Source organism: Musca vetustissima, unplaced genomic scaffold, assembly GCF_032173495.1.
Source record: "Musca vetustissima isolate MV318-11 ecotype Yass unplaced genomic scaffold, APGP_CSIRO_Mvet_v1 utg5083, whole genome shotgun sequence".
NCBI classification, from domain to species: domain Eukaryota; kingdom Metazoa; phylum Arthropoda; class Insecta; order Diptera; family Muscidae; genus Musca; species Musca vetustissima.
The window spans coordinates 73,018-95,229 of record NW_026876318.1 but is presented as its reverse complement, the minus strand read 5'-3'; positions in this window follow the sequence as shown (position 1 = coordinate 95,229).

Sequence of the window (22,212 nt, the reverse complement as noted above, 5' to 3'; positions counted from 1 at the left end):
GTAACCTTAAGACAATTAATTTCCATTCAACGTTTGAATTATCTTCTTCATATTCAAATTATTCCTATGGTAGCTTTTCCAACAAAGACTGTTCGAAAAATCGCTAAAAATTACTTTTTTATATTAGACAGCTGTTACCTGATGAAAGGTCATGATTTCATTTATTGAAATTTATTTCGCCACTGTGGGAGTAATAGCTTTACTTTGGAAAGTCATTAAGGTAATAACAGTTTTTCTTCGAAGCAGAGACAACGAAGAATAGAAAAAAAGAACAAATAAAACTAAAGACCAAAATCATCTATGTCTATGGGTTCTTTGGCACCAGAGGTCATGGCATCAAAACAGAAAAAAATGGATCCATGTAATTTGATTTGTGTGTATCATAAACTGAATTACTTTCATTTGGTAACTGTTGTTGTTCGTCGTTGTTGTTTTTTTTGTGTATTCTTGAAAGATATGCTAAGAGGTTTAGTGACTTAAGTGGTACTCCTTCATAACAGTTTATGTTGTTGTTGGGTATTTTTTCCAATTGGACCACCCACCCACCTAGATGTGAGAGTTGTTGGGTCTTAAATATCACTAGGACAAAAAGTGTCAAATTATCCATAAAATGATGTCAAATCATTTGAGTATAATACCAATAGGAAAATACACAAGTCTCTGTTTTGGGAGGTTTGCGAGATTCGCACACACACACAAACATTTTTAAAGGTCACTAGGTACGATGTTCATTGGGGTAAGGAATAATATTTTCTGCTTACTGTGGCAAAACCTTCAATGGCTGTTGCCGGTGCGTTCAATGAAAATATCCCCCAGGGAATATATTTAAAGAAGTTGTCTTCGGTGTGTGTGTGTGTGTGCGTTACGTGTTTCCTTTCCTATCTATTTACCTTTTCAGCCACATTTCAAGTCATAAACAGGATATGTTAAGTTTCACAAAGTGTCATATCCTTAGACAGCTTTAACAATATACTTGGGAAAAATGAGAGAAAATTTCCACTCATACAAATGAAATAATTCATTTCTTGGAATAACCCTTGGAAAGAAAAACAAGAACAAAATTTCGTAAATGATACAGGTTTCCTTCTAATATCAACAACAAGCATTTCACTCAACCGAAGAAAAAACGGTAAAAAAACAAACATGTCCCAAAAAGATATTCCACAATAAAAGTAGCCAAAATAGCAAAAGGATTTTCACAAAAAATCAGGCATTCCACAAAAGCCATCGCACCCACTCCCCCACCTCATCATTGGCCCCCTTTTATATTTCCATTAATATTCTTAGCTTTTAGTATCAACACTCATCAAATTATTTGACTAAACTCGATAGTGTTGTCGTTGTTGTTGCTGCTGTTTCGTTTCACATTTATTGACATTTAAGCTGTCCGACTTTAATACCTGACGATTTGTAAGTGTGTGCTTTACCTTTACAACAATTCTGGGAATACTTGTCCTATCATCAGCAGCAATAGCAGCCTCGTCGTCATCATCATAAAGTCAGTGGGTGTCCTGTTCGTAAGAAAAATAGAAAAAAAAACGAAATGAGAATGTATTTTAATTTCATTTTGATTAATGATCCTATTTAAGCTGTTAATAGTTCTCAGGATATTTACTTTGGCCACAATTTTCAAGAGTAAGAAAAACAAAATATTTAGCCCCGGCAGATATTTATTTAGGTGAACGAAAAACCAGGTTAATGTTTGAATAAATACATTTTAAATTAATGTTTATATTTTATTTTTTTATCAAATGTATCTATTTTGTGGCATATACTAGAAAATGTAATTTTTTGTGTTATAGAAGCTTCTGAGGGTTTCTTATATTTTATATATTAAACTAGCATATACCCGCTACTTCGTTAGCGAATGTGGGTAATATTTAAACATGTATTAACATATTATTTTATTTTCACAGAAAACGGCATATGTCAGAAAAACTAAACAATCCACACATTAATATCGACCATAAATTGAATTTGAGTACCATTTAGTACCAAATTTCATGATTCGAGCTCACCCAAATCCACATTATTTCCATAAGTACCCTTCTCAACCATCCAACAAAACTTCCTGCATTCCCCGATCCTAATTGTACTAAATATAATACAGTACCAAAACTTCCTACTTAACCCAAACCTGATTCCAACTCTATGGTTCACCCATTATTTACATTGTACCAAATTTAGTACACTTAGTACAAATTCCTACATACCTCAAACCTACACCAACACAGTGATTCCAAATCCAAGTTTCAGCATTCTAACTCTATCGGTTCACTCACAATTCAAATTGTACCAAATTTAGTACACAATAGTACAAATTTACAAAACTTCCTATATACCCCAAACCTTCACCTCCACAGTGATCCTAAATCCAAGTTAAACTTCCTTCATACACACACCCTACACCCTCACAGTTATCCCAAATCCAAGTTTCAGGATTCCAACTCTATCGGTTCATTCACAATTCTAATTTAGTACACATTAGTAAACATTTCTAAAACTTTTACATATCTCAGTGATCCTGACTCCAAATTTCATGATTCTAGCTCTATTGGTTCAGCTAAAATTCACATTGTACCAAATTTAGTACGATTTAGTACTTTTCATACACATAAGTAACAAATTTCCAAAACTACGTTTATATCCCAATCCTACACTCCGGCGGTAATGTTAATTTAAATTTTCAGGATTCCAGGTCGATTTGTATCTCCAAATTAAATTTGTACCAAATATAGTACTATATAGTACTTTTCGTACACATGTGTATACGCTTTCAAAACTATCACCTTAAATAGACCCTACATCTCAATCTCAATTAGCTCAATCCATTCACATGCCACGAAATTGTACTAAATTTGGTATATTTTAGTACTTTTCACATACTTATAGTTCGAATGTCCAAAAACCCTTTGCTATATCTATTCTACACTCCATCAGTGACCCTCATTTAAAATTTAAGAGTTCTAGCTCTATCGGTTCCCCAAATACAATTGGTATCACATTTACCGTTCTAGTACGAAAACCTAGCCTTATCTGTCACCTTTGGACCAAGAGTGACCCTTACCCACAATTTCAAGATTCTAGCTTCAGCCGTTTCGTCTGGGCGTTGATGAATCATTAAATCAGTCAGTCAGTCAATCACTTTACTCTTTTATTAGTATAGATTAAATTTGTACCAAATATATAGTACCATATAGTACTTTTCGTACACATGAGTACACGCTTTCAAAACCATCTCCTTAAATATACTCTACATCTTAACCCTAATTGGCATTCCACATTTCAAGTTTTTAGCTCTATACATTCACATGTACCAAATTTGTACCAAATTTAGTACATTTTCGTACTTTTCGGATGGTTATAGTTCGAATTTCCAAAAACCCAGCCTTATCTGTCACATTTGGACCAAGAGTGACCCTCACCCAAAATTTCAAGATTTTAGCTTCAGCCGATTCGTCTGGGCGTTGATGAATCGTTAAATCAGTCAGTCAGTCAATTACTTTTCTCTTTTATTAGTATAGATAGATGGTGGAATGAAGGGGTTCAATAAGGTTTATTTTTTTAACCTCTATAGATTTGAATTTGAATTTTTTTTGAAAATGGTTAGTAAGATCCCTTGTATAAGATTTAGACTGTCAAGCTGTAGTCTTAGTTAAACATTAACCAGTAAGGGAAGTAGTAAAGAAGGGCAAAGCCGACTATATGATTCCTTCACAACTTTTCGAAGAAACATTAACATGAAATTGAAACTTAAATATATGATCTTTATCTATAAGTGAACCGACTAACATCAACTCATACACATGCCTTTCTTCACCCTGTGCTAAATTTCATTTCATTCGAGCAGATTTAGAGTCGTTTTCGTACAATGGGACAAATGTATGTTGTGAGCTTGTCTATATGTTGTCGTACTTCCCCAGCTTATTTGCTTCTTATGGGTCGATTACGGATGGTAACCATAGTTTAGTGGCGTTGCCAGTTGCCAAATTTGAATTATGGATGGCAACTGTTGTCAACTTCAGTTGCTTGTAATATAATTTTTCGCAACCATTTATTTCTGGTTGCTGCTTTGTCGTGTTTAGCAATAATAACTGAAATTTGTAGGCTTCCCATAAATGTTAAAATTGGGCCCATGATATGTACGTGTGTGTCACCTATACATTCGACAACACCTGTGAACTTTGTTTTCGAATAAAAAATTTGTATTCTTCCTTTTTCCTCTTCTGTTAATTTGGAAACAATCCAAATTTTTCACAGTTTTTCCTATAATATCCGGAAAAATTCAATCAAAACCACCGATATTGTGGGTTTAGCGATGCCAAGGTTGATATCATTGCCATGGGACTTTTGAAAACTTCCCTCCGCAAAAAACCTCAGAGCTGCACATACTTTTAAGAGAGACATAATTGTTGTTGATCGTGGGGTTTTTTCGAAACCTGGGTTTATTGCTTTAACTAAGTACACAACGGTATCTTTTGGTAGCCGAAAATACGCCTTAAAGCTAAAATGAGCACTTGATTGAACATTTCTCCAAACATCACAGTACGGATGACAGTTCTAATGGATTGGATTTATCTCTTAAATGCCTTCTAATAGATGATACGATTTGCACATAATTTTCATCATCAAAAAATAGTTCCAATGAGCTTATAATCACTTAAAATTAGTTTTTCTGAAATATTCAATTCAATTTTTTATTTGTTTACAATATTTCTAGTTGTAGAAGTGTCAAAACAGTATTATCGACAGCAACTGAGAAAAGTTGATATTTGTAATGTAAATTTTTATTTCAGTTGCCACTGGAACTGAGTAATTTGGGCTCAGCACCGCAATTTCATTGTACTTCGTACATGCTTCTTATACACTCCAACACTGGAATATTCACCTAAGACAAAATAAAGTATTTATATTTTTGATCCGAATAAAATTCTTTGTCGATTTATCCATGCCCGTCTGTCTGTTGAAATCACGCTAGAGCTATAACAATTTAAGGTTACAGTTATGGACATAAATTGCGACTACTCCTAGAATGTTTTTTATATCCTCCACCACACTGTGGTACAGGGTATTATGTCTTTGTACATATGTTTGTAACAGGCAAAAGGAAACGAGATAGACCCATGGTTCCTTTTGAGAATATGCATAGAATCACTTTTTAAGTCGATTTATGCATGTCCGTCCGTCCGTCTGTCCATGTATTTTTGTGAGCAAAGTACAGGTCGCATTTATGATCCGAATTGGATGAAATTTGGCACAGCTCATTTGTTTGGCCCAAGGACGAACCCTATTGAAATTGGGAAAAATCGGTTCAGATTTAGATATAGCTCCCATATATATTTTCGTCCGATTTAACCCTTTGAGCCCCGAAATTTTTTCCGCAATCCTAGAACATATTTCTGTTCACAGATTTAATGCATTTATCCTAAATAGGATATGTACAAAATTTGGCATCGCTACATCCTTGCATTCGGAAGATACAGTACATTCTTTCGGAAAAATTAAAGTCCAATATCAAGAAAACCAAATGCAAAATCGACAGAAAAATTATTTTAAATTATTCTCTATATTCATTTGTACAAGAATCAAAAATAATTCTGATGACAGAACTCGTACAATTTGAATACGAAGCGATTTAAAAAAATTGGACTGTATACACAAATTAGTACTGTACACAAATTTACCTTCTTCTCTATATTGAACAGCTCATAACTTTACAAAAATTGGGAATATTTTTAATTTTTCGATTGATATGTGTTGTCCATAATCAGGTCTTGACATATGAAATCCAAAAAATATATATCTACTAGCTAGATATTAAATATAAGCTCTAAAACATTTTGTTGCCTGTGGGCAACATTGGGCCACAAAGGGCTAATGTAAATGGTGTACCAAAGTCCCTATATATCTTTCGATTTGCACGAAATTTGATATAACGTACTGAATTGGGCCTAGAATGATGTGTGCCAAGTTTCGAAAAAAATCGGTCCAGATTTAGATATAGCTCCCATATATAGTTTCGTCCGATTTCATGTAAATTGTGCACCAAAGTCCCTATATGTCTATCGATTTGCACGAAATATGGCATAACGTACTGAATTGAGCCTAGAGTGATGTCTGCCAAATTTCGTGAAAATCGGTCCAGATTTAGATATAGCTCCCATATATAGTTTCGTCCGATTTCATGTAAATGGTGCACCAAAGTCCCTATATATCTTTCGATTTGCACGAAATTTGACATAACGTACTGAATTGAGCCTAGAGTGATGTCTGCCAAGTTTCGAGAAAATCGGTATAGATTTAGATATAGCTCCCATATATAGTTTCGTCCGATTTCATGTAAGTGGTGCACCAATGTCCCTATATATCTTTCGATTTGCACGAAATTTGGCATAACGTACTGAATTGAGCCAAGTTTCGTGAAAATCGGTCCAGATTAAGATATAGCTACCATACACCAAAGTCCCTATATATCTTTCGATTTGCTCGAAATTTGGCATAACGTACTGAATTGATGCTGGAATGATGTGTGCTGAGTTTCGTGAAAATCGATTCAGATCTATATATATATATATATTTTCGTCCGTTTTAATCTAAATAATGTACCAAGTTGTTATGTTGCATAGCGTTTTGAATTTAATCCAGAATGATGTGTGCCAAGTTTCGTGAAAATCGGTCAAGACTTAGATATAGCTCCCATATATATTTTCGTCCGATTTAATGTAAATGGTGCACCACATGTATCTTTCGATTTGCACAAAATTTGACATAGCGTTCTGAATTGATGCTGGAATGATGAGTGCTGAGTTTCGTGAAAATCGATTCAGATCTAGATATATATATATATATATTCGTCCGATTTAAGGGGACCCCCCCATTCTCGGGGTCAAAATTTTTTTTGATTTAATTCGATTCTTCACTAATTCAAGAATGTCTCTACAAAATTTCAAGTGAAAATCTCAAGAATTCTTGAAGATATAGCCGATTTATTGTGTCAGCATCAAGTGACGGCTAAAGGGCTTCTCAAACTTTAAACGCGATTTTCTCTTTTGCGAATGGCGGGCACGATAACTCAAAATCTAATAACCCAATCGATTTCAAATTTTTACACGTTTCTCTGTGAGTGTATAGCTATCGTATGAACTAGGATAAAGCCAATCGGTGAAGATCTTCCTTATTTTTTGACTTGGTTTTTGGTCAAAATTCGGCGATTTTTCAAAAAAATTTTTTCACAGTTCCGCCATTTTGTTAATTTTAGAGCGAAGTCAATAATCCTAGTTCATACGAGAGCCAGACATGTACTCTTTCTAACACCGTTGGAATTTTCGGATTCCGATGTTCCAGTGAGGAGTTATCATGCCCGCCATCAAAAATAAAGACTTTTCTTTAATTACAAAAAACAACAACAAAACAATAACAAAATTTTTTTTGTAAATTATTTTTCTTCTCTTTTAAATCTTAAATTATATATGTGCAAAGTTACAAACCTTAAAAAGCATTTGTATTGATTTACCAGCCCATTGAAAATCTTGAAAAATTAAAATCGAGAATGGGTGGGGTTCCCTTAATCTAAATAATGTACCAAGTTCTTATATTGCATAGCGCTTTGAATTAAATCCAGAATGATGTGTGCCAAGTTTAGCGAAAATCGGTTGAGATTTAGATATAGCTCCCTTATATTATAGATTGATTTTGAGTAATTGGCGCACCAAGGAACCAACATATGGCTGATAGGAACAAAACGTACTGAAATTAGTATAACCAAACCTGTGACAAGTTTCGTTGAAATCGGTTCATATTTCGATATAGCATCCATATATACGTAAATTGTGCATCAAACTCCTCATATTTGTTAGATTGACATCAAATTTTGCACAACGTACAAAATTGAGCATAGAATAACGTAGTTGGGTTTTACAGACCTAGCCCAACGGATGACCTATTGATATTTGTTTGAAGTCGATTTACATACTTTTGTTCCATTGTAACAAACTAATGACATGTTTATGGATAGATCCAGGTCGTTTCACATTTAGATAAATATCACATATTTTATTTCATACATTTTCATGATAATAGTCCTGTTTAATATACCCATAGTGGTGAAGGGTATCATATAGTCGGCCCCGTCCGACTTTACTACTTTCCTTACTGTTTTTTTTTTTAAATAGGACCGATTTTGGAGTCTTACCGGGCTGAAAAAGTTCCTACACGTATCAATAAGTATAATATCTCCATATAACGCTACATGCCAAATTTCGGTATATTGGGATTGTTTGGGTCGTATTTCAACCAAATTGGTTCTATTTTTATATTTTAAATTCTTATTGTGTATAATATCTCACTAAATAATGTTTCAATACCTTTTGGGCACATTTTCCTCCGTTTGTCAATATTTTGGAGGTTCTCATCCCACCAAATCGGTATCGTTTTTTATAATTAAAAATTCGTTCATTAATTGGAATGTCATTAAATTGACCACAAACGAAGGAAATATTTTCCACAAAAAAGTGAATAAAGAGATAAAAATGGATTATTTTTCGTTGATCCATTTTTGGAAACGTTCATTGTGAACATATCCATATTATTGTAATTAAATGGTATTTTCCTTTCATTTTCAATGAATGTAAACAGTCGTGATAATATTTTTATTATAACATTTAACGGTTCCACCTTGGTGACCTCATACGACGTTATGGCCACGACGATGATGATGATGATGTTGATGAGATGACCATAGTTGACCATGTGCGTCATCAGCTTTTTCTTACAAAAGACATGTGGCATAAATATCCGGCTTAACAATGCTACTGCCACCATACTCGTATTCAGTGATGATGGTGGTGGCGTTGTCCTCAATTTTCTTGCTTTGCTGTGTGTTTTCCCTTGGTGTTTCTTTTGGATGGCCTGGTCGATGAAAGGACAAAAATATGTTATTATTCTTGTAAGAGATGGCTGCGACCATGTTTTTCAGCGAGGTAGTTTTTTGTGCGTCAATATTCACTCTCCCAATGGGATATCAGTTTCGGTTCTTTTTAAAATTTTTACGCAGTATTGTTGTGTGTGTGTTCTTTTTTTTGCTCATCCTTTCTCAATTTTTGTATCATTTACAGGCATATTGGTGATGCTGCCATAACCTGTCACTGTCCGCCAGGATTTAAAGGAACCAAATGTGAAATACCCGATATAAGTTCGGTAACAATGGGTAAGTACGATGAGTAGTATATCATCTTTGGTTCTCTTAAGGTTTTTTCTTTCCCCCATCTCCGCCCCATTCTTTCGAATGGGGTTTTATTCTTTCGGTTCTTTTTTGTTATTCATGACAATTGACAGCTGGTCAAAAACAATGTTGGCGTCGAATATTGTGACCATTGTATGGAGAACGGGGCAGCAACATTTGCGGATTGAGTTTTTCTCTACCGGTCATATTCCCAGTTCATAAAAATCGAATATCCATGGCCCACGAAGTGACAGCAAATGCTTAAGCTACAGAGCAAATTTAATTAAGGGCGTAATAATTAAGCTTTTCAGAAAAAATAAGTCATGTAACTGTATTAACAACGGCGAAATCACTGGAAAATCAGTTCCGATCGAAAATAATAATGATGACAGAATTTGTAATAAGAGTGGAATCTTTAACAAATTGGCTGTTAAAGATGAGAGAGTGTGTTTATTGTTGGTTGTTATGCCTGACGGGTTATTTTCATTACTGTTTTCGGTATGAGTGAACAATAAAATTAACCTCTGGAGAGAGATGTTGAAGAGGATTTTATAAAAAAGAGGCTCACAAGAAATTTATAATCGTGAAAACTAAAAAAAAAATCTATTTCGATTTAGTCATGTCCGTCTGTCTGTCAACATTTGCAATCACGAGAGAGATCACAATATTTGGATAGAGCTTTGGAAGTTTAAACACACATTGCTACTATCCTAAGATGTTTGGATTTCGAATGAAATATATCGGTCCACGTTTTGGTTTAGCTTCCATGTATTCGGTATTTCGGTAGTTTTTGGCATATTTGAATTTTTTAATATTTTCTTGTCAGAATATTAAAGCTTTGTTTGGTCGCAAGAGTTTGTAAATATATCGTAGACCCACCTTTAGATAAACCGATCGTCATATCTCGACCAGCTGAGTCGATTAAACTTTAGTGTCCATCTGTCCGTACATCTGTCTATTATAATTTCTAAACATGACACTGACCACAGTTATTGAGCAATAGTCACTAAATTTGTCATGTAGGATGGATTCTGATCAAAGAAATCACCTCTTGTTTTTGTTAATGAGAGTCTAATTTTTAGACGATCAAATGAACCAAAAACTTTATTTTTGTCTGTTTTTCTAGTCGCACTAGAGGTCACAATTATAACCCGAACATCATGAAATCATACAAAGAGAAAAGGGTTTGACTATAGAATAAGCATGAGTGCCTTGATAATAATCGGTCAATATTTAGCATTTCAAATTGACGCAGACGTTTGTGTGAGAAATGAAAATTTTTTATTCTATGGCGAACATATCTATTCCTGAAGTATGTAGACGAGAAGTTGGTAGTATATACTAGATAAGTGGTTGACCTTTAAATTGATAACACTTAACTTGTTGTATGTACTCGGATGTGGGATTTATACGTAAATATTTGCAGCGGGTCAAATCAATCAAAATCTTTCTGTGTAAAATGGCACAATTTGTATCTTATGGCGTAAATGTTCATTCCGGGAAAATTTTTCCGAGAATGTCCCAGGGTAATAAAGTGTGGCTGTTGATCTCTAATCGAGTGGCTGCCAATATCGTGAATTATTGCCATGCATGGAATATAATTCCGCAAACAGTTATTGTGCAGGTGTTTCAACTAATTTGGGAGCTATTTAATACAAAGTAAGCTGTAATTTTATATTTTGGATTCTCATTGATTAGAAAATGTTCCTGCATACAATTTATCAAGACCGAACGAAGTTTCTGCATAGCCCCCATATAAAATTACACCGATATTTTCCACCAAATTCGTTCTAATTTGATTTTCTTCAAATTCCTATAGGTAAAACGACCAGACCAATAAAAATAGATAACAACAAGAAAAAGGTATATTTTTAATAAAAATAATAGGATGTGTATAAAACGTACATTTAGATTTATTTATAAATATATAAAATGAGTTAAAAAGTCGTTAAGTTTTCATTTTTTAAGCAAATTTTCTTAAAATTAAAAAATGGGTTTCTTTATATTTGAAGGGAAATTTGTTACCCAATTAGAACTCAATATATAAATTAGCAAATAATTCGGTTGGAAAATGTATATAAAAATTCTGAAAGTAATGTAGTGTTTCCTACGAAGATTGGGACCTCTTTTCTAATTTTTTACTGAAATTTCAAATAAAAATATTTATTTATTTGTTCTAATTTACAAAAATACTGATTCTTGTTTAAAAAATATAGATGACAGATTATAGAAATATATGACAGATAGAGGACATACATTTTATAGATGATAGCCAGTTAAAATAGATGATAAAAGAGGCGTATGGCTACCTTACTATACAAAACACTTGTATACGAGCAGAGTTGCCAAACTTAGCTGACATTAATCCACATTTTCCCACCGTTGTGGCTGTAGGTTGTTAAAAGGCTTATGGAAGACCGATAGCCCTACCTTTTCAGCATTTTGAAGGTTTTTGCTTGATTATCCCATTGGAAGGTAAAACAAAATCTGAGCGGAAAATTGTGTATGTAGACCCAAGTTTTGATACTACTACCATGTAACGCAATAACATATTCCCCCAGATCGAATTTTGAATGCACATCACGTGGTGGACGGCATAAATAGTTGGACTGGCCGAACTTAATGAAGTGTATATATATAGTATGTGTACCGATCAGGACCAAATTTTCCGAAAGTAGTTCTAAATTGAGCAGGACCCACTGTATCAAATTTTAAAACGATCGGTTACAAAATGTGTCCTTTTTCTCGCTACTATATAAATTCAGATGAAATTTACGAAAGCTATATTTACATCTGAAACGATTCCTCAAAAATTGTATGCGGGTTATCGACATGCGAAAGAAATTGTTGGCTCAAAAACCTGTCATTGGGCCTATAGTAAGCTGATACAAAAATTTATTGTTAAACTCGGTTCAAATATGTTCGGATGAAAATATACATATACCCTAGAGTTATATAAAAATTGGCATGGGGTTGAATAATATTTAAATCCCTACCATAAGATCTTTAGAGAACCTCTTGTATATATACAACTTTTGGCATTTCCTCTGAATGTCTTCAACATGGCTACTAGACTTAATATAATCTCCAGTATTTTTGTACGACTCCGACCATAAGCTTTAACTGCTTCTTTCAAAACATATTTATGATTTGAACTTGATGACCTTAAAACATTTATAATTTATAATAATATGATGTGTAATAAATTTTATATGACAACTACCATATTGATGTGAGTATAAAAACATAAATTGTGCCCATACCAATACCACAATTGAAAGTGATATATATCACAGATAAAAGTCATTTAAATTACCTTTTCCATAAATTCCCCTTTTTCCACTACTGCTTCAATGACTCAGTCTTTTTCCGAACGATTTCTCCTGTCTCAGCTATATGTGTAATATATATGTTGACATTTTTTCCTTTTTTCACCCTCACTTTACTTCCATTAAAAATCCTTTTGTTATTAAATTTCCAAGAAAAAAATAAAATGGAAACGAATGTTTATTCACCCTTATTTCCATAATTATATCATACATGAAGTAATGTTGACAATGCCAACAATGTTGACCTTTTTCGGCTCAGTCACACATGCACGCAAACACACACACGACACCAGTGACCTTCCACCAGCACCTTCCCGTAAACCAAATAACATTTATGGGTATGTTTGTGTGGCCTTTATTAAAATTTTTGTGGTTTTTTCATAAAATTCGAGTTTCATGTTTCCTCCCTCCCACAGATGTGGACCATTCCACCACATTGCTTTTGCTGGCTATCCTGCCACCGTTTTATTACCGATGTGTTTTTTTTTTCATTTTTCTTCAACCAGATTGACATAAAATACTGTTAATCATTTAACATAGAAAAATCACTGACCACATGGCCTGAACAAAAAATGAAAAAATCCCCAACGAATAAAATCAAGGACATTTTTTTCTGCTTCATATTATTACCAGGACATCAATTATGTTATGACAATGACAAAACATCAGTCATTGTTTGATGATCAGAGCAATGAAAGCGTGTGTAAATCTGTGAATAAAGGAAGTTATTAACATTTGTGTTCGTTTTTATCGAAGTATGGGTTTTTTGTCTTGGTTGTGTTTTTACGAGCGGATATTGAGTGAATATTTATTTGTTTGTGTGTATGTATGCTTTGGGGGTTTAAATTGGATTAAGTAATTAATCTTTCAGAATGTGATATCACTTTTTTGTCATAATTTATTTTTTAATTTTTAAAAAATTTGTGACAATTACTGTACATTTCATGATGAATTTTATAAAAATGCAGGTCGTAAATAGAATATGCCATTAACAAAGAGCAAGAACAAACGATTTTTTGATCGGTGTGGTCAAACATTTGATACCTTCCAGCATAGGTTAATTGAAATGAAATCTCCAATCCATAAGGATTTAACAAAAAAAAAAAAAAAAAAAAAAAAACAATAAAGAAAGTTTAAAATTTGGGGTCGAACACCAATTTGGGTACATGCAAGAGATGCTCACATGTACAATATCCTGTGTATAGAACATACATAGAATTTTTGGTGGACCATTGAAATGGAATCAGAAAAATTTAAATATGTAATCTGCATACCTATTTGAACAAAGTTAAGTCAATCCATACACATACCATTCGGGAATATATGAAAAATTGCATATCAATCGGGCAGAATTAAGTTCTTTTGTGTACCGTTTGTATGAAACAGAGCAAATTTTTGTATTGGAGCTATATGTAAATCTGGACCTATTTGAGCAACCGTGGCATACACCATTTGATATCCTACAGCACAGTGGTCTGTCTTAAATTTTATTTCGATCGGAGAAACCTTTATTATTTGGTGCACTATTCTCTCCTACATCTGAATATAGTTTAAAAAATCCAATACTCGTTTTTCTAGTTTCAATTTGGTACGTTGTGCAAAAATTCGTCCCAATCGGAAAATTTTTCGTTATTATACCACACACAACTATGATGTCAGGGTATTATAGTTTTGTGTGGCCCCAAGAGTTTGTAACGTCGCAAAATATTGGTCCTGGACACTCCATTAGATATCCCGATCGTTATATCTCGACTAGCTGAGTCGATCTAGACATGTTTGCCCGTCCGTCCATTATAATTTGTAAACACGATACAAGCCACAGTTATTGACCAATCGTCACGAAATATTGCATGAAGGATTCTGGCCAAAGAAGACCGCTTAATATTTAGGGGATGAAATGTACCATGCGAAAAAGTGATCTGACCATAGAATAAGCATGAAGATCGGTCAATATTTAGCGGGTCAAATATGTGTGAAAATTTACAAAATGTTTATTCTATGACGCAAATATATTTTTTTGTGATGACATTGACGAGCAGTTGATAGTATATTCAAGAGGAGTGGTTGACCTTTAAGTATATTCCAATTATATTGTTGTATGTACTCGGATGTGGGAGATACATTTAAATACTTATAAGTGTCTACGTATACGGATTACAACACGTATTACCATTACCACACTAGAGGTCGTAAATTTCACGCCAATCGCTTTGAAGTTCTTCATCAGTGACGACCCGATGGTATTTCACAAATGAAATGGAGCGAGAACTTAATTTTGTTTTGATAATTATTGGTCATTATTCAGGGGTCAAATTAACTTTTGTTCAAAAAATGAAAGAATGTGAATGTTATGGCGTAAAGGCTTACTCCGGAAAAACATGATACAGAAATGATGCTAGAGTAAGATTGCGGAGCTGTTGACCTTTGCAAATAGTGCGTGATATTGTCCTAGATCCGCAAAATGTTAGTTTTAAGTGTAGTTGTGTAGGGTATCATGTCATCGGCCCCAGCCGACTATACTGCTCCATTTAGATAAAATTGTATGAAAATATATATGGAAGCTGTATCTAAACGTGAACCGGTTTCAATCCAATAATACTTCATGTTAGGCGACTCAATTGCACTGACTCAATTGCATTAGCAATTGCATTCGCTATGCAAACTTTCGTATACATCGAAAAAAGATAGAATCTTAGAATAAAATGGGACGAAGCTATATATGGGAGCTACATCTAAATCTGAACCGATCGAATCAGAAGAAACTATATATGAGAGCTATATCTAAATCTGAAACGATTTCATGAAACTTCGCAAAAATCAATTTAGACTTACTTAAATGCGCTGTGCAAAAGTCTGTCTTAATAGGTCAAATATTAGAGTTTGGTGCACAATTTACATCAAATCGGAAGCTACATCTAAGCTACATCCCATCTATGGAAGCTACATCGTAATCTGCACCGATTTTCTCAAATTTCAATAGGGTTTGTCCTTTGGCCAAATGCGATATTTTTACATGGACACGCGGACGGACACACGAACATGCATAAATCGACTCCCATATTTATTCTATGCATATTCTCAAAAGTAACCATGGTTCTATCTCCCTTCCTAGTAGGAGGTGAAAAATATAAGGAGTTCACCGCACAATTTACAATAAATCGGACTATGTTATGGTGTTATGTGATAGTAGATTGTTCATGCTTCGAAAAATAATGATCCAAATTACGGACTATCTAGGTGGAAACGTAAAACTGACTTTTTTAAATTAATTTTTCATCGCCAGGAATCCGATATACAAATTATACGTCATATCAAAACTTGGACCGCACAAATTTGTCAGCCTTCCAGAGCCCTTTGTACAATATTACAGGCCCATCGGTTGGAAATACCGCTAAAGTCTTCAAAATACCTAAAAAAGAATGGTACCGTTCTATGGGAGCTATACAAAACTGCCATTGATAATTTTGGTAGGAAGATTTGATACCCCATAGAAATTTGAAAAATCAAATTAGAGCAAATTCGGTTGAAAACATGTCTGAATGTCGAAAAATTTTCCAAACATGCAAGAAACCAGAACCCAAATGTTTTTAGCAGATTTTATTCATCCATTTCGAAATATAAGAAATTCACATTTTGGTGAAGGGATTTCCAAATTTTAGAAAGCAACGAGTTCGGTCGGTTCCAAATTTGTATACGCTATACCATAACCGTAACATTTAACATTCAATACTAAACATGCTGGGAATACTAGCAATGCATGTGCAAACTTTCCAAGGTTCTACTATCGTGATTTCAACAGAGAAACAAAATTCGACATAGAAATTCATTCTGATTAAGAATTCATATACTCTACTGGGGTCTCCGGTGTTACAAACGGAACAACAAATTTAATATACCCTTCCTTCTATGGTGAAGGGTATACGAAAAACCTAAGTTCAATGAATAAGCTAAAGCTATTCACAATTTATTCCATTTATTTTTCAAACGTTTGAAGCAGCAAAACCCCTAGTTATTCCTTTTTCATTCATTTCGTTTTTCTCTAGTTATTCTCTTTCTAAAACTAAACTAAAAAAACACAATGACTCAATTTATCACATCCACAGAGGATGCTATCCCCGCTGTAAAGCTTTATGAACAGGCACAGCAACCAACCAACAAAAAACAAAATTGATGTACAACATCACACAGGACCAGTTGTGTACGCAATTGATTACTTTTCGGCATGTTCAATGGATTTGTGAAAGGATTATACACAAGCTTAACACAGTCACAGATACACACACACACACAAACGCCAATACCTTTATACTTGCCCAATTCACATATAAATGAAAAATGCTATGGCAACATATTTTGCTAATTTATGATGTTAAGAGAGAACCCAATATGATTTTCCAGTTGTCATATTTTTTAGCCCTTCTTCTTCTCCTTTCAATTCTCTTTATTTGTAAAAACTTCGTTTACTTTTAGATTTTTCATTTGTCATTTTTATGGTGGTCGGTCTTTTTCCCCTTCATGGCTTAAAGCTTAAATTACCATCATACCTTCTTTTCTTTTCCGTTTTGCTGCATTTGACCTGTTCACACTTGAAATTTATCTTCATTCATAGCCTTAGTGACGGACATAAGTTGTCAGCTGCATTCAATTTACTATTTGCTTTTTCTCTCAGTTTTTTTCTCAAGCAAAATTCTGGATCCATTTTTTGTTTCTTCTTTTACTCTTCCTCTGATTGAAAAGTGATGTATGTTTCATAGTTTTGTTTTAGTCAAACTTTTTGGGAATTTTTGTTTTTTCTTGATGTTGAAAAAAAGTGTAAAAGCAAGCCATCTGGTTTGTTTATTTATTGTTTGTTATTGAAGTCTTTAATATCCTTTCATTTATTTCATGAGGTGAAAAATAGAAATAGAAACACATTTCATGAGGGCTGGGAAATTTGTTTAGACTATAAACAATTTGGCTACAAGTGTTCTTGAAATAAAAAATAAATAAATAAACAAGTGAAAAAGCGTTATGTTCGGCCGGGCCGGACTTTGGGTATGCCTAAAGGGGGACCAATATTGATTACATAGTGTAGTGAATATTTGGGGATATGATTATATGACGGCTATGCCTAATTAATTACCGGTATATACCAATTTTGAACACAATATTTTAATGGTTTATCTCAATTCTTCCCTTCAGGAGGTATCACTATATTGAGGAGATGCCTAAATGTCTATCGATATATTTCATTATCGTCATATTTGAGTTTTTTTGTATAACAACATCATTAGAAGGCGGAATGATCACAACAGATGGCTAAATAGTCTTTGTAAGGTAAAAATTGACTATTCCCCGTAACGGCTGCCCAACCGCAACACACGGAACAAATCAGATAACTATTTTAATATAAACAAGTGAAAAAGCGTTAAGTTCGGCCGGGCCGAACTTTGGGTACCCTCCACCATAGATATACTGACAGGTACATGAAATTAGGTTAAATGATTACGACAGACTCTTAGAACCAAACTCAAAAACGCGTAAAAAATTAGATAACTATTTTAATATAAACAAGTGAAAAGCGTTATGTTCGGCCGGGCCGAACTTTTGATACCCTCCACCATAGATATACTGACAGGTACTTGAAATGAAAATGTAGGGAAATTACCAAAAAGTGGACCTATATCGAAATTTCCATAAACCGGTTATGTAAACCAAAATGTAAACTATAAAACAAATTTCAGAAATTTTTAATGGACAATTATACCGACATCTTTATGGATAATGAGGGTGTATACACTTTGACACGGTTAAAATGGTTCTAGACCCCATTTTTTTTTGGACCAAATTTGTTTCAGAAAATTTTGATTTCATCCAAACTTTGGCCATCTTATTATTTCTTTCAAACATAGTTCAAGTTCGAAGATGGGGAATATCGGTCCACTCCTTCTGGTACCTCCCACACAGGGGTTAGGTCTAAATACGGGTTATAGTTCATATATAGTTCATTATCGAACCTTACGTTCTAGTTTTTTATCTCAATATCCTCCGCTGGTGATATGATTACAACAGAGTCTTAGAACCAAACCCAAAACGCAGAACAAATTACATAACTATTTCAATATAAAAAAGGGGGTTAAATGGGGACTACCCCAAAAAGGGGCTGCATGTTAATAATTTTTTGTAGGGAAATTTTTTACCATATACGACTACAAAATACAAAATTTCAGCGAATTCGGTTGAAAAACATGCTCAAGAACCTCAAAATGGCGAAAATTGGGGGTACCCTTATATGGGGGCTACCAGACAAATTTGACCTATATTTATAATTTTTGATGGAGATATTTGGAACCCAATAAGAACCAATTGTACCAAATTTCAGCGAAATCGGTTGAAAAACGCGCTCAAGAACCCCAAAATACCGACATTTAGGGGGTACCCTTATATGGGGGCTACCAGAAAAATTGGACCTATATTTATAATTTTTGGTGGAGATATTTGGAACCCAATAAGAACCAAATGTACCAAATTTCAGCGAATTTGCTTGAAAATCGCGCTCAAGAACCCCAAAATACCGACATTTGGGGGGTACCCTTATATGGGGGCTACCAGAAAAATTGAACCTATATTTATAATTTTTGGTGGAGATATTTTGAACCCAATAAGAACCAAATGAGCCAAATTTCAGCAAATTTGCTTGAAAAACTCGCTCAAGAATACCGACATTTGGGGGTACCCTTATATGGGGACTACCAGAAAAATGGACCTATGTTTATAATTTTTAGTGGGGAGATGTGCTACCCAACAAGAACTCAAAGTACTAAATTACAGCCAATTCGGTTGAAAACTACGAACAAAACCCCCAAAATACTGAAAATTAGAGGTACCGTTATATGGGAGCTACCAGAAAAAATGGACCTATATGTATAATTTTTTGTGGAGAAATTGGGAACCCAATAGCAACTCAATATACCAAATTTCAGCGAATTCGGTTGAAAAACGTGCTCAAGAACCCCAAAATACGGAAAATTGGGGGGTACCCTTATATGGGAGCTATGCCTAAACGTGGACCGATATATCCCATCTTCGAACTTGACCTGCGTACAGACAAAAGACGACTCTATGCAAAATTTTGGCGCTCTATCACAATTCGTTTAGACGCTAGAGTGATTACAACAGACAGACGGACGGACATGGCTAGATCGTCTTAGAATTTTACCCTGATCAAGAATATATATACTTTATAGGGTCGGAAATGAATATTTCGATGTGTTACAAACGGAATGACAAAATTAATATACCCTCCATACTATGGTGGAGGGTATAAAAAAGGCTGGCTGATATTGGAATGGTGAATATGAAATTCTTTATTGAAATTATAATTCTGTTATGTTACAATACGGCGATATATTGGCTTTTGGTTATATCATATAATTTAAAAATCTCAATCGGTTGCATTGATATTTATACCCACCTCCATAAGGAGAACTGTGTATGACATTTGTCATTCCGTTTACAATTATTCATGATCAGAATAAAATTCTATGTCGAGGTATACATGTCCGTCTGTATGTTGAGATCACGTTGGAGATTTAATATTTAAGATTCAGCTTTTGAATTTTGCACATACATAGTTATTACTCCTAGAATGATTGGTGTTGTAAATGTGATAAAACGGTCCACGTTATGTATTACCCGAACTGGCTCTGATTAGATGGCAAATAACCCGGCATACAAGTATTTCAAATGTCTTAATCATGATGGATGGAGCTCGGCCGAACTTAATGAAGGTTTTACTTGTCTGAAGTAGGTCTGTTCCTAACCTACTTACAGACTAGGGCCCATTATCACGTACAAATAACTCAGTAGCTTAAACAGAGATATGGATCGCCGAAGTCACAAAATAGACAAAAATCTAGACTTTTAAAGTGGACAAAACCATGGACTGTGCCACAGTATCGGGTTTCTTCTCACTGTTATGTGTCGTTACTTCACCACATTGTGGTACAGGATATTATGTCTTTGGTCATATGCTGGAATCACACAAAAGAAAACAAGATAAACTCATGGTTCCTTTTGAGAATATGCATAGAATTACATTCTGAGTCGATTTATGAATAAATGAATGTCCGTCCATGTACTCTTTGCGTAAATCGGTTCAGGGCATTGAATTGAGTCTAGAATGGCGTGTATTACGTTTTGTTGACATAGCTCCCATGTGTATTTTCGTTGGATTTTATGTAAGTGGTGCATCGAATAACCTACGTTTCTTCGATTTAAATGAAATTTAGTATAACGTATTGTATTGAGCCCAGAATGGCATGTGTTGAAATCAATTCAGATTTAGAAATGGCTCACCTATATATTTTTGCTCGATTTTATTTAAATGGTGTAGAAAATTCCCATTATTTGTCCGATAGAGACAACATTTTACATAGCTTATTAAATTGAGTGTAGAATGATATGTGTCTGGGTCCTGGAAATATTAAGTATTTTTGTAAGTGAGGTTCAAGAAAGAGAGAACCAATATTCCATACCTACGAACTTGATTTAACGCAAAGAGGGACATACCTATCAATACTAGATAATACTTTTTGCTATGGGAATTTCATATTACAGCCAAATTGGTATAAAAGGCTATATGGAGGCTACCCAGGTAGCCTCATTTGGTAGCAAATCTTATTATTGAGAATAAGATTTGCTACCAAATGAGAATCAAACAAAAAAACTACGTCTAATTTGCTTCACAACGTGCCAAACACCATAAAATACTAAATAATAAAGGTTACTGTTATATGAAGGTTATCCTAGAAAGTTGATCAATATAGATTATTATTATACCCTTACCCTGATGGCTAATGAGGATATATACACTTTGCTGCGGCAAAATCAGAAAATTTGAAGTCGATATCCGTCCGTCTGGTTGTTGCAAATGATAAATCTCGGAAGAAGTAAACGATTTCATCCACACATCGTAATATTTCTTCCAAACATAGTTCAAGTTTGAAGATGGGAATATCGATCCATTCCTTCTAGTACCTGGTCAAAATTTTAGTGAAAATTTAATTTTATAATATCATATGAACGGACTACCCAAATTTTGTACAATCTATTACCTCACCATAAAATGAACGTTGTTTTCATGCTAATTTTATCCATATTAATCTTCAGACTTTCCATATTTTGAATTATTTTGACATGTTTCCTACTTAATTATTATAATTTGACATTTTCAATTCAGATTGATAGAAAATCGCATTTATTAAATCCCCCAATAATCCTCAATATTTTATACTTGGTCGATTTTCAGATTTCAGGTAATTGTTTCATTACTATTTCTTCGTGGGTTTTCATTACATCGAAAGCTTAGCCCGAAATTCCTATATATATTACATCAAGCTTAAAATGTATCCTAAATCTAAATATATTTTTCTAAAAATTAAAAATATTTTTCAGAGGTATACATACTTAAAACATACGTATTCAAAATTCTACTTTCATCATAAAATGTCCCATAATAACCCTGGCAGATTTATGGACATATTAAAACTATTGGATGGATAGTGATATGTTCCTCGTATGAGCTCTCTTTTAATATAAAGGAAATAGTTTTTTTTTTTTTTGACCCAATTTCGATTTCCTTTGCCAATGATTTACGAAATAACTCTGTTTCGAAATCTTCTT